The following is an 11,419-nucleotide window of genomic DNA, read 5'->3' as shown; positions in this document are numbered from 1 at the left end:
TTGTGCCTCTTAAGAGATTTGCTACTGAACTCAGTGGGGGTGGAAGGGAGGGGGGGGCAAAGAAACAGTTGCAGCTGTGTCTTGGTGATATTGCTGCCTTTCCCAAAGTAAAAATATCACTGATGTCACATACAAAACCTCTCTCCCGTTTCTTCCAAGAAGAGCAGACAGGAGATGGGGAGGCAGGGGAGGGAAGGGGGGCTGTAGTTCTACTGCTTTGCTCCAAAGCCAAAGGGGGAATAGAATCCTTCTCTCGGTCAAACATCAGTGATTGAGAAATCCCTCTAATTTGTTCTTTCTTTTATTGCCATGAACTAAAAGAAGGTATGAGACTGTGTTTCTGTTAAATCCATTGCAAGCCCCTAAGAGGCTGATAAAGAAATCTGTTTTGATCCCCTTGCCTCTTAGTTCGTCTGCCTTAATATCAGATTATCTCATTTAACTGCACAGATCACATTACAGCTGGGCATGTAGGGCAGCAGGGAACTTGGTGAGTTTCTGTATTTTGCTCTGAAGCAGTCCAGTGGTGAATAAGAACACAGGAAGGAATTCCAGACCCTCAAACCCCTCTTGCTTTTGGAGAGGATGATAGTTGCAGAAATACGCTAATATATATAACAAAATTTTGCTTCTTTTGTGTCTGCTTTCCCTAGAGGGGGACTGGGCAGGGGGATCTTGCTGTTGTGACAGTTTCCTAGTATTGTTTAATCCCAATTTGCAATTTTTGTTCAAATATAAGATGGGGTTTTTAAGAGAAGTTGTCTTGGAAAGATACCTTGTTTTATACTCCCACGTTGTCTGAAATTCACAGTGAGAATATGGATCTGCTGCCTTGCACAGAACCATGCTGGAGTCATGGGTATCTGGATCAAACAAATCAGTACTGAGGTTATTCTCCCGTAGTGTCAGCCATTCATATTGTAATAGGTTTGTAATCTCCCCTCCATGGTCAGTGGAGAAGAAAGGACTCCTCCATAGGAATCCAGGCTAAGGAAAGTTTCTTAATTATGGAGATGCTCATTCTTCCCCTTTTATCATGAAGGGGGCCCAGGAAATTCAGAACACACACATTGCTTTCATATGGTTGTAGGTAGGACTCCTACCACCCATGTGCACACATTTGGGCTTTAAGAGCCCAACTTTAACCCAATTTTGTGCTAATGAATCACAGCGCATTTGGAAAAACGTGCCTTGAACTAAAGTTTATTGATCACGATACTTCACAGTTATCAGTATTACTGCTTATTTTGTGAACAAAGAGCAGACAAATTAGCAGAAATGGTCTGTTACTCCGAATAAGCTGGGCTTTGAGGAAAAAAATACATATAGTTATTTTCAGGGGCTGTAGCAGAATTAATTAACAGTGGAAAACTATTTCTTCCACAGAACCACAGAATGACCTGGGTTGAAAAAGACCACAGTGATCATCTCGTTTCAACCCCCCTGCTATGTGCAGGATTGCCAACCACCAGGCTGTCCAGAGCCACATCAGCTTCCCTTTGTGATTCTTCAGCACGGAGGCTTGCTAAAATCAAACTGAGCTGGATGCTCAGAATCTTGTGTTGCCCCACGTGTACCCTCCTGCTATTCTTTCATGACACCTTCATTTGCCTCTGCTCCTTCCTTCACCAACTGCCTGACCCAGCTTACCCATCTTAGTGTGTCCCTAAGGGCTGCTGAGGCACCCATCCTCTGCAGGGGAGGTGTTCTCTGGAGGGAACCCCAGCTGTACCTCATAAAATGCAATGCTCTCATCCAATTTGGAGCTTTAGGACTATGCATGGGCAGCCTGTCACAGTGCGGAAGGCAGCCAACCCTCCAGAAGGAACTTGGTTCTAATCCTTGGTTCTACAAGTTCTGTTGTCTCTAGTGATGCCTGCAGTCATGTCAAGATTCCTGAGAGAAAAAGGCCATGATGTGCTTGTAAAGACAGCCCAAGCCACACAAATAGGATGATGCCCTTCCATAAGCTCTGCTAACAGTCAGGCCCTCCCAGATTCTGCATGAATGCCTCTTTTATTATCTACCCCAACAGCTCTTGGCTTTTTTTCCTTCAAAGCCCTCTTCCCTCATCAGATCACATCCAGGCTGGATGGGGCTGTGAGCAACCTGGTTTGGAGGGAGGTGTCCCTGCATGTAGCAGGGAGTTGGAACCAGATGACCTGAAAGGTCTCTTCCAGCCCAAACCATTCCATGATCTCCACGTGCACACTTTTGTGCTTCTTTCCACATTGTCATCTCTTACACTGCCACCTTCCACTCATCATTCTCTCTCATTCCCTTTCCCCTCCTTCCTCTGACCTCAACTTGTCCCTGGTGGGATTTCCTTCACACAGCACTCACAGAGCTGCATGCCAGCCCTTCCCCTGCCCATGCTCAGAACCAATGGTCTGTCAGAGGAGCAGCACATCCACACAGGCATTCCTGGTCAGGGCTACTGATCGCTGGGGGAGGATCAGCTGTCCCCAGGTACAGGAAACTCATAACCCTGTTCTTCAGACTCAAGGGCATTGACCCACAAGAGGAGGTTTCCTACCTGAGCAGAAGTCGAGCAGCTCTGAGCTCTCTCCAGCCTTCCAGGGCTCAATAACAAGGGGTGTAAGGGGATCCCTGTTAAAGGAGATGTCTGCCCTATCTATCCTGTGAGCATTACAGACTCTGTGTGGTGTAGACACATGGACAAGTTACTGAAAGCTGAGAAGGTTAAAGGTTTCTTAGGCTTCACACAGAGATAGCAGGAAAATGCTTATGCTTCTGTCTCCCATTACTGGCAGTGACACAGATTGTACTGTTTTCAGTACAATTTCCCATCTGTTTTTGCTTTAGTCACATGTCTTTCACCAGCTTGAGGGGGTTTGTAGTTCAGAAGTCTTCACCACTGGGATGGTGAGAAATATCTCAGGAGTGACAGACTATGCAATCCTTTGATCTCACTCCGTACAGACATTTGTGAAGAGTTTTCCTAATGACTAACTAGTGCCTCTCAAGTTGTGATTTTTGATCAGTGTCCCTTGTTACACTGCCTACTACTAATTGGAAAAGTTTAGAACATTGTATTTTTAACTGCCCTACATGGAACTTAGTCCTTTTCTCCTAACATTAAAAACCCTGGCAGTCTCTTTGTAGGACTAGTTTTTGAGACCCTAGATCATCTTCATCATTTTAGTTCATATCCTTTTTGAACAGGAGAGCCCCACATCGGACAAACCATTTCAGATGACAACTCAGCCATACCAAACAAAAGGGATTTTAGCTTCTGACAGTCAACTGAACATGCTCAGAGCATCATCCAGTATCTTTGCCTTGTTTGCAGTGAGAGCACTCATTATCCTTCTGGGTACCCATCTTAACTCCCAAGTCCTTTCTAGCAGGGCTCCTGCTGAACTGGTCAGTTCCCAGCTCATACTGACACCTCAGGCTATTTTTCTCCCAGCTGTGAGCTTTCCACTTGTTCCACACTGATCTTCATAACATTTGTGTTGATCCAGTCTTCATGTCTCTTAATGTATCTGGAATTAAGCTCTGTCATTTGTCATCTGCCTAATTTAGTGTCATTCACAAACTGGACAAAGTTGAATTTTGTGTCATTGTTTGAGTTGGCTCCTTGAATTCCTTTCAACCAAATTCCATTCTACAAGGAAAAAGAAAATCCCCAGGAAGCCTTTGTTTTTGAAAAGTTGATGGGAAAGAAGAAACAAGCGAGACTGACTCAATAAGGTAGTAAGGTTAGTAAGGCTAATAAAACCTTTTTACAGGTTTGAAATAGTTGAAGCTTGTACCAGCACACTGCTTCTAAGTGGAAACAGGCAGTTTCCAGCAGTACATTTGCCATAGTGGAATTTGTTAAGACAAGTATTTAATATGCATTTTGATTTAGAAAAATATGGAGAATTTCTTTGTCCAGATGAGCACAGGACAGTGATGGCTGTCTACAGCCCCTAAGATGTCAGAGATTTGTAACCATGTTTTCCCTCCCTTCCTCTGGCACAGCGCTCTGTTCTAGTCAGAGGAGCAGAGGGCTGGAGAGTAGTTCTCAGGGGAAAAGGCTGAGGATCACCAGTAAGAGATTCCTTTCCACGCTGGGAAACCTCCTGTCATACAAGTACACTGGTGTGTTTCCAGCTCATGACCTCTACCACACTGAACACACACGTGAGGGAGTTTCCCACTAACCAACATACAGGTTCTTCCACTTTCTCACTTTGTTCTCATTCTGACACCCTGCTAAAAATCATCCTCTCATTCTTTGTCTCTCACAACTCAGGAGAAGAAAACCCACATCTGAAAAGGTAGTAGACAGGGAAGCAGCTGCCTGATCTCCATCTCAAGAGGGATCTATTTTCAGCATGCCTGAATCCCTCTCCACCATGGAGAATATGAGCGTTGCCTCGCAGCGCTGCTGCACAGGACAGTCTGTATGGCCTTCTGTCTGCTTCTGCTCCTTTACCTGCTGTGCTTTGCTTCTTGTCCCAGAAGAGTCCAGACCTGCAGAAATGAAAGCAGAATTGACAGAAAATTCATGGCAGACAGAAAGCTTTGTGTTTTCGTAAAATAGTATGAAGAGATATATGTGGTACAACTACTGCTGATTATATTTGATATGGCACTTAGCTGTATTTTCTACATCATACAATGTAACCGTACCTCCTGTTACAGTTGGATGGGATGTTATTTAAGCTGATTTGCAAACAGCTTCAGCTATTGAGTCACTTTTGCCAGCATGAACTGAAGGATTTCAGCTTTCAGACTTGTCCAGGCCTTTCCCATTTAAACTGAAGAGTTGTGACTGTTACAGGCAGCATTAGCAAGCAGATGTAGCTCTGCAGATCTACTACAAATGGTGGGAAATTAGTGAAAATTTGTTCAAAAAACAAAACCAGAAAGCAACCTTTTAAGCGTTACATGAATAGAGAGATGCATTTATTTCTCACAATGATAAAATTTGAATTCAGATATGCTGTGGCAGCCCTGGAAGGTAAGGTGAGGTCTGGGAAGATGTCCTGCTGCGCTGGGAAAGCTGTGCAGCTGCATTGTTGTGACCATGGAGTTTGACTGCAGTGATGAAGTTCCCCCTTCTTCCTAATAACTCTATGCTTGATGAATTCTGGAATTCATGGAATAATTCTGAGAATGGCTGGGGCACTAAATGGATCTTCTTTACAGTAGCAGGGACAGGCAAGGCACTGATCTCTTCTCTGTAAACAGTGGTGGGACCTAAGAGAATGGGTAGAACTGTGTCATGGCACCAAGCCTGCTGAAGCACACAGAGTGTTTGGACTCAGAAATGCGGTTTGAATTTGGAGTGAATCTTTGTGGAGCCTGGAGTTGGACTGGATCATCCCCATGGGTCCCTTCCAACTTGGGATATCATAAAATTCTATGATTCCTTTTGCATCATGGCACTTGCACCTCCTTTTTGTGGCTCTTCTAGAGTGGTTTCTTTCTTCTGGAGGGGTTTCTAGAACAGCTTTGATATTTTGTTTGAATGGCGCTGCATTCTTTCATCATGAATACTGTCAGGTCCCTGCACCCCTGCTAATCTAAGCTACCAGGATTTTTTTGTACTACAGTCAGCTGACAAAGGAGTAAGCAGACACACTTGGTGTCATCTATAAAGCCTGCTTCATGGTGAATGTAGAGTGTGTTTTATCTGAACTGTGTTTTCAAAGTGTTCTCAGCTGCATCTCCATATATAAGATCTTGGAGAATACTGGTATCAAGGTATTAATAATAAGCAATTAATGTGGACATAGCTCAATGCTTGTGATAGACACAGAAATCCAAATTATAAACCCACAGTAAGAATAGTTTCTCCTTCATCGAAGTCAACATACATAGTTACACTGCGGTTTTGTATATGCCTGCATACACATTCTGCTGAAGAAGGACTTCCTCCAGCACCTAATGCAGGGTTAGTGGGGACGGTACGCCCTGAAGTTCTTCTGTGCCCCTATCAGGCATTTTTCTCAGTCTTCCTTGCAGGATGAGACTGCTAGCAGTTTTCTAAGCTCTCCTTTGAAGACTTAACACTTTTCACCCCCAGGTAAGCTCCAATAACTATGTTTATTCTATATGTGCATGACATTCAGCTCCTTCTCTTGATGTGTGCTTATGGTCGATTGGGCTCTGGATTCCTGAGGCAGATTTCCATTCCTCTCAACCAGGGATGGAGTCATTTACCCCATGAAGATTAGAAGTTTTCAGATCTCTTCATGAAGGGCTGCCCCCCTGTGTCAATTTACTGTGGGTGGGACCACCCAAACCTTTCAAGCTCCTAGGTTAATCCTCTATAAATCCTCAGCATGTCAGGTTTCTTTCTCTCCTAAAGAGATGACCAGACACTACATGCCTCGTATGGCACAACCCATGGTCTGCAGTCTTGGAGCAATCAGAATAGATTGGTAGAAAGCCTTTTACTTGCTGACTCTGGGTAGAGGGAAGCTGCTTCTTCACATTTCAGCTGAATAGTTCTACAGCTACCATTTTATTTGAGCGTGTCAAGAAACATGGTGATTCTTCCCAGTGATAGGAAAGCTGCCAGATTTCTAATTTTGAGTTAATAATAATGATGTTAGAGGTCTTACTAGTCCCTCTTCTGAATGGGGTCATGAGCTCCTACCCTTTAGGTTGCATATTTCCGCATGGCTGTTATGGCCCTATGTGCAGAACAGTTTCAGTCCTAGTGAGCTAGAACCACTATTTAAATGAGATAATACTGGCTGGTAGTCTACTGTCTGGCCTCTCCTCCAAGGATCAATCAGAGACTAGCTCCAATGAACTGCACAGAGCAGTATTTGAGATGATAAAGGTTGAATTCCTGAAGGAGATGGCAGACAGTTTGGTCTCGATACCAACCTCAGTATTCTTGCCTCCTTGGCCATTGTATTGACTCTACAGAAATCTCATGCTGTTTCTATATAGGGCCTGTTTATTAGGGGAATATCAAGGCGCCTGAGGACTTTGATTGTTTTGTTTTAACATCAGAGGAGGCCTTTAGATATACCTGAAAGTCCACACATGACCTGGTTAACTCAATTAGCAATATTGATTCATGTGTGAGAGAGAGATTAGAGACTCTGTCCTGTGCCACAATTACATTGTGAGCAGGACTTGCCAAGGACTCAGAAGAACCAGTAATGCAGGATAATTGTTTTCCTACTTAACATTTCCTCCTCACACCAATGAAGTGATTAAATCTGTACTTCACTCATTCCCTCCTGGATGTTTTCTCTTTGACAAGGGAAAGTGTTCGACTTGGCTTCTCTCAATAAATCAAGCTCTTCTTTTCATTGGCTGTGTTCTCCCTTAACTAAGAGAATGTTAAAATAATCCTGTCATTCCATTTGCACAGAACCAAGTCCTGCAGATGATTATGACTCTCTAAGAAATAGTAAAATACTGAAAGCTGCAGCAAATTTCACATAAAGATCAACAAGCTGGCAGTAAAGCTGAAGAGTTATAGGGAGTCCATCTTTGTTATCTCACCTGTAGTAATCAGACAGAATGCAAACTGCGATATTACCTTCACCAAAGAGCAACCTCATTCCTGTTATCTTCAGATCAGAGAAGATGTGACTACATCCTTTTGTGTGAGGTAAAACTGTAGTGGCTTCCTTAGAAGACCCATATTTACATGAATAAAAATTCAATGAGGAGATACTGCTTGAAAATATTTTAGTATAAACGTGCAAACAGACAAGTCGTTCAAATATGAGTCTCATTGTCTTTGAGAATGGATGTCTACAGGAATGTTCATTTCCCTCTTCACATTCAGTTCTACCTCGGAGTCTCAGAGGAGTCCTGAAGTCTTCCCAATTCTGCAGTTACTAAGACCCACTTAACACATAGAATTTTCTATGCTGTGTCTGTATGTGCACCAATGAGTACTACTTCATCAAAATCTGGGACTGAAGACTGGGTCCAATAGTGCTGAGGAAGGGAAAAGTCCCCCAGCTGGGGAGGAACAACTACCCAGGAACCAAAAGATGTTGGAGGCCAACCAACCAGAAAATTGAAAGCACCTTTAAATAAAGGACCAGAGGTTCCTGGTGGACACTAGGTTGAATATGAACACCATTACCATTAACATTCTTTCTATAAAGAAAGTGAATGATAACTTGGTCTCTATTAAAAGATGTGTCATAGCAGGTCAGGGGAGGTAATCCTTCCCCTCTGCTCAGCACTTTTCGGGCCACATCTGGAATACTGCATCCATTTCTGGGCTCTCCACTACAAGAGATTACACTGATGTATTTGGTTTCCAACAAAGTGTCTCGAAGATGATTAAAGGACTAGAGCATCTCTGATATGAGGAAAGGCTGAGAGCATTAGCCTGTTCATCCTGGAGATGAAAAGATTCAGAAAAGATCAGCTGAGACAGAGGAAATGGGCACACAGAAAATGTGGGAGGCTGCATCTGAACTTCAGGAAAAACTTTTTGACTCTGAGGCTGAATCAGCAATGGAACAGGTTTCCCAGAGAGAAATCCCCGTTGTTGTGGATGTTTAACAGCCATCTAACCTCTCCTTCATTTCCTTGCCCTTGTCACAACATTTTTCTGAGATTTAGACCTCTCTGAAAAGGCTTTAGGTTTCTAAAACTGGCTTATAGGGACCTAGGGACGCAATGCTCAATCCCCTAAGCACTGCTGGGTGATTGCCAATACTGAAGAGACATACATTTGCTAACCACTTCATTTTCATGCTAGGCCTGGCTTTGGCTGACTGCATGTCTTGAGCTGCCTGGTGATGAGCTTCTCTCCTGCCTATTATACAGCTGGGTCCACTGCTTAGGAAATTCAACAGGAAAAAAAAAAGAGCGAATAAGAAGAGCTCTACTGAGAAGACTGGCTTTGTCACTGGCAACTGGAAATTCAAGACTTTCAGTTCCCAAAGTCAGGCATCTAGTCTAGGACGCTCAGCTGCTGAGGGCAGGGCCCCACAGGAAAGCAGCTGCAGCTACTTAGTGCTTCATCTCAGCTGCCAAGGGATGCTGCCTGGACAATGCAGATGCTGCAGCTTCCCAGGAAGTGGGAGACTGAAGCTCCCTCCTCTACCTGCGGGGAGGAACCCACAGCTCTCCCATTCTGGGAGATGGCCTCATCCATCTCTGCTCCTCCCAGGCTTTGCTCTTTGTTCATGGTCTTCTGAACCCTGTGCTCGGAGCTTCCGAGGCCCTGTTGTCCCCTCCTTGGCCAGACCTATAACCACTGGGATGCAGGGCTCCATGTGGCACACATCAATCTGATCTGGACGAGTTTGAGCTCCAGGTTGAGGCCCAGACACCCAGAATTTGGGTGCTGCAGTGTCAGAGCCCTCCTCAGCAAAGCTCTTCATGCACAAGTCAGTGCCTGGTGCTGGCTTTTACACCAATTCTCACAAATCATTTTTCTTACCTTGTCCATGTGTTAACTACTGACTTTTGTTAATGACCAGGAGAAGAACATGCTGAAATTTAACAGTTTTTAAAGCAGCTCGCATGACAACACCCATTTCCTATATTCACTCTTCAGAACTACTAGCAAATCCCTCTTTCCCATGCTATCAGCACTGTACTGGCATGTTTGCCAGCCCTAGTGCTCTGGTATATGTAACACTGTGTTTTTTGGACTGTGTGAATGTGTGTAAGATATCTTTGATGAGATGTGAGGGATGTATCAGGCACAGAGAATCTGGAATGTCTAATTATTTCTAGAGCTGTGACTGACTAGAGGGATTTTTCTGTGAACTGTAGGTAGGAAAAAACTGTGGGAGTCTTTTCTAGATAAATTATCTTTCCTTGGGTTATAGGTATGGAGATACCCGGATAAGATAAAAGGTTTTCAGCAAAAGAATGGAGCATCTCTTGCTCACTGGCACTGATCTGCAGATCAGAAGTCTCGAGAGGTTATAACTTCTCTCACAGCACGCATTGGTGCACAAGGTCACAACAACAAATGCACATGCCTCTGCGTGTGTGTGCTCCTTCTGATATCTCTGAAGTTGCCTCACATTGCTCTCAGAGGAATCAGCTTAAAAATCCAGTTAGAACCCAATCTCTCACTTACTGCAACTTTTGCCTGATCATCCTGCTGTACTTGTAGCACTTGTGTTGTACATCCGCATTTTTGCTTTCAGGATTTTACCATCACAACTGCCAATTTCTCTTTCAACATCCTGTTCTATCTATTGTACAGCTGGGGTAGCTGCAGCACACACATACCAAGCGATCCACTCTGGGTCATACAGTGAGTCGGTGGGAAAGCCAGCAATAGAATCCATAAGTCCCGCATCCAAGTTCTCTAAGTGCCTTGACTAGTCCAGATTCCCTCCTTAACACCCTTGTCAAATTGTTTATAGGAGATGTATTCATATAGTCCGTAAGACATCAAAATTTTCTAATTATATCTAGTCATGTCAAATGACAATTATGCCCTTAGTTCAGTTTGCCAGACAATGCTTTACCAAAGAAGGCTTGCCAAAAATTTTTTGACCGAAGAAAGAGTAGGCATCTGTAGCATCTGCAGATGAGATCGTATAAAATGTCCCTGCAGCAAGAGTGCCCTGTCTCCACGGAAAGCTCCAAGGTAAGTGGATGGGGTCCACAGCCATGCAGGAGTCTTTCTGTGTTACAGCATTCCTCTGCCTCCAGTGCTCGTTTCCAGGAGGAAGCTCAATTCCTCAGCTCGAGTTTTAAATCTGCTTTCAAGACACCTGCACATTTTCACTCTGGAATTCTGTGCCAAGTAGGAACTTGCCATTTCTGTTTTGCAGCACTGACCAGCTGCCAGGCTGTGAGCCACCCATCTGGTAGCACGAGAGGTAAGAACCTGATTTATTCATGCTTTTGGGTGGGATTTCTGTATGGATGAGCGATCGCCTTTTTTTACCCTGCATTCAAAGCCAGTGTGATTACAGTAGGCAGCTGGTGGGTGCTCATGGCTGGTGAGGTTTTCAAAAGGTTGTATTTCTATCTTCCTGTCTCTGATGGCAGACCAGAAAATTCCCATTGGAATACTCTTCATTTCTGCTTAACTGACCAAACAGGGAGTGAGGCGTGCCAGCTTCACATCATTGCAGCAGTAGAACTGGAATAAGATGAACAAAGGAGGAAAAAGTGCAAAACTGTATATTTTTCATCAAAATGTTATCAACAACTCATCAGACAATACTGACCTTCTTACCATCTTTGTACATCTTTGTAAAATGTTGAAGCTCTTTCAAATATCCATTTACCAGACCAAAAGCAAAACAAAACCTTCTTAGCTAATGAACAGAGGGAATAAATTTCACTAACATAGCTAGAGAAATTTCAAGTGCAGCTGGAGAAATCTAGATATCCACATTTTTAGTGAAGCATCTGAAGAAGCACTCTTATTTTATTGAAGTTTTGAGAAGTCACCTGTTCCTGGATTTTTTCAGTATTTATTTGGGAGCTTTGT

At 43.7% G+C, this 11,419-nt stretch overlaps 1 protein-coding gene and 1 long non-coding RNA gene across 3 annotated transcripts in view; one reads left to right on the top strand and one right to left on the bottom strand.

Annotated features, from left to right (window-relative positions):
• Positions 1 to 285: 285 nt before the first annotated feature.
• Positions 286 to 11,419, bottom strand: part of LOC128083194 (uncharacterized) — a 20,050-nt gene continuing 8,916 nt past the window's right edge. For both annotated transcript variants that reach the window (XR_008207991.1, XR_008207992.1), the window contains exons 3-4: positions 2,537 to 4,485; positions 286 to 863 (exon numbers count right to left, since the gene is read on the bottom strand). This is a non-coding gene — a long non-coding RNA (uncharacterized LOC128083194). The remainder of the gene's footprint in view (positions 864 to 2,536; positions 4,486 to 11,419) is intronic.
• LOC128083184 (myosin heavy chain, skeletal muscle, adult-like) overlaps positions 10,685 to 11,419 on the top strand; it is a 17,734-nt gene continuing 16,999 nt past the window's right edge. Inside the window, exon 1 of the mRNA XM_052688194.1 lies at positions 10,685 to 10,799. The gene's annotated coding sequence lies outside the window, so the exon portion shown is untranslated. The remainder of the gene's footprint in view (positions 10,800 to 11,419) is intronic.

Source organism: Tympanuchus pallidicinctus, unplaced genomic scaffold, assembly GCF_026119805.1.
Source record: "Tympanuchus pallidicinctus isolate F22 unplaced genomic scaffold, pur_lepc_1.0 scaffold23, whole genome shotgun sequence".
NCBI classification, from domain to species: domain Eukaryota; kingdom Metazoa; phylum Chordata; class Aves; order Galliformes; family Phasianidae; genus Tympanuchus; species Tympanuchus pallidicinctus.
Note: the sequence above shows the minus strand (reverse complement) of the source record. Positions and strands in the feature narration are given on the sequence as shown.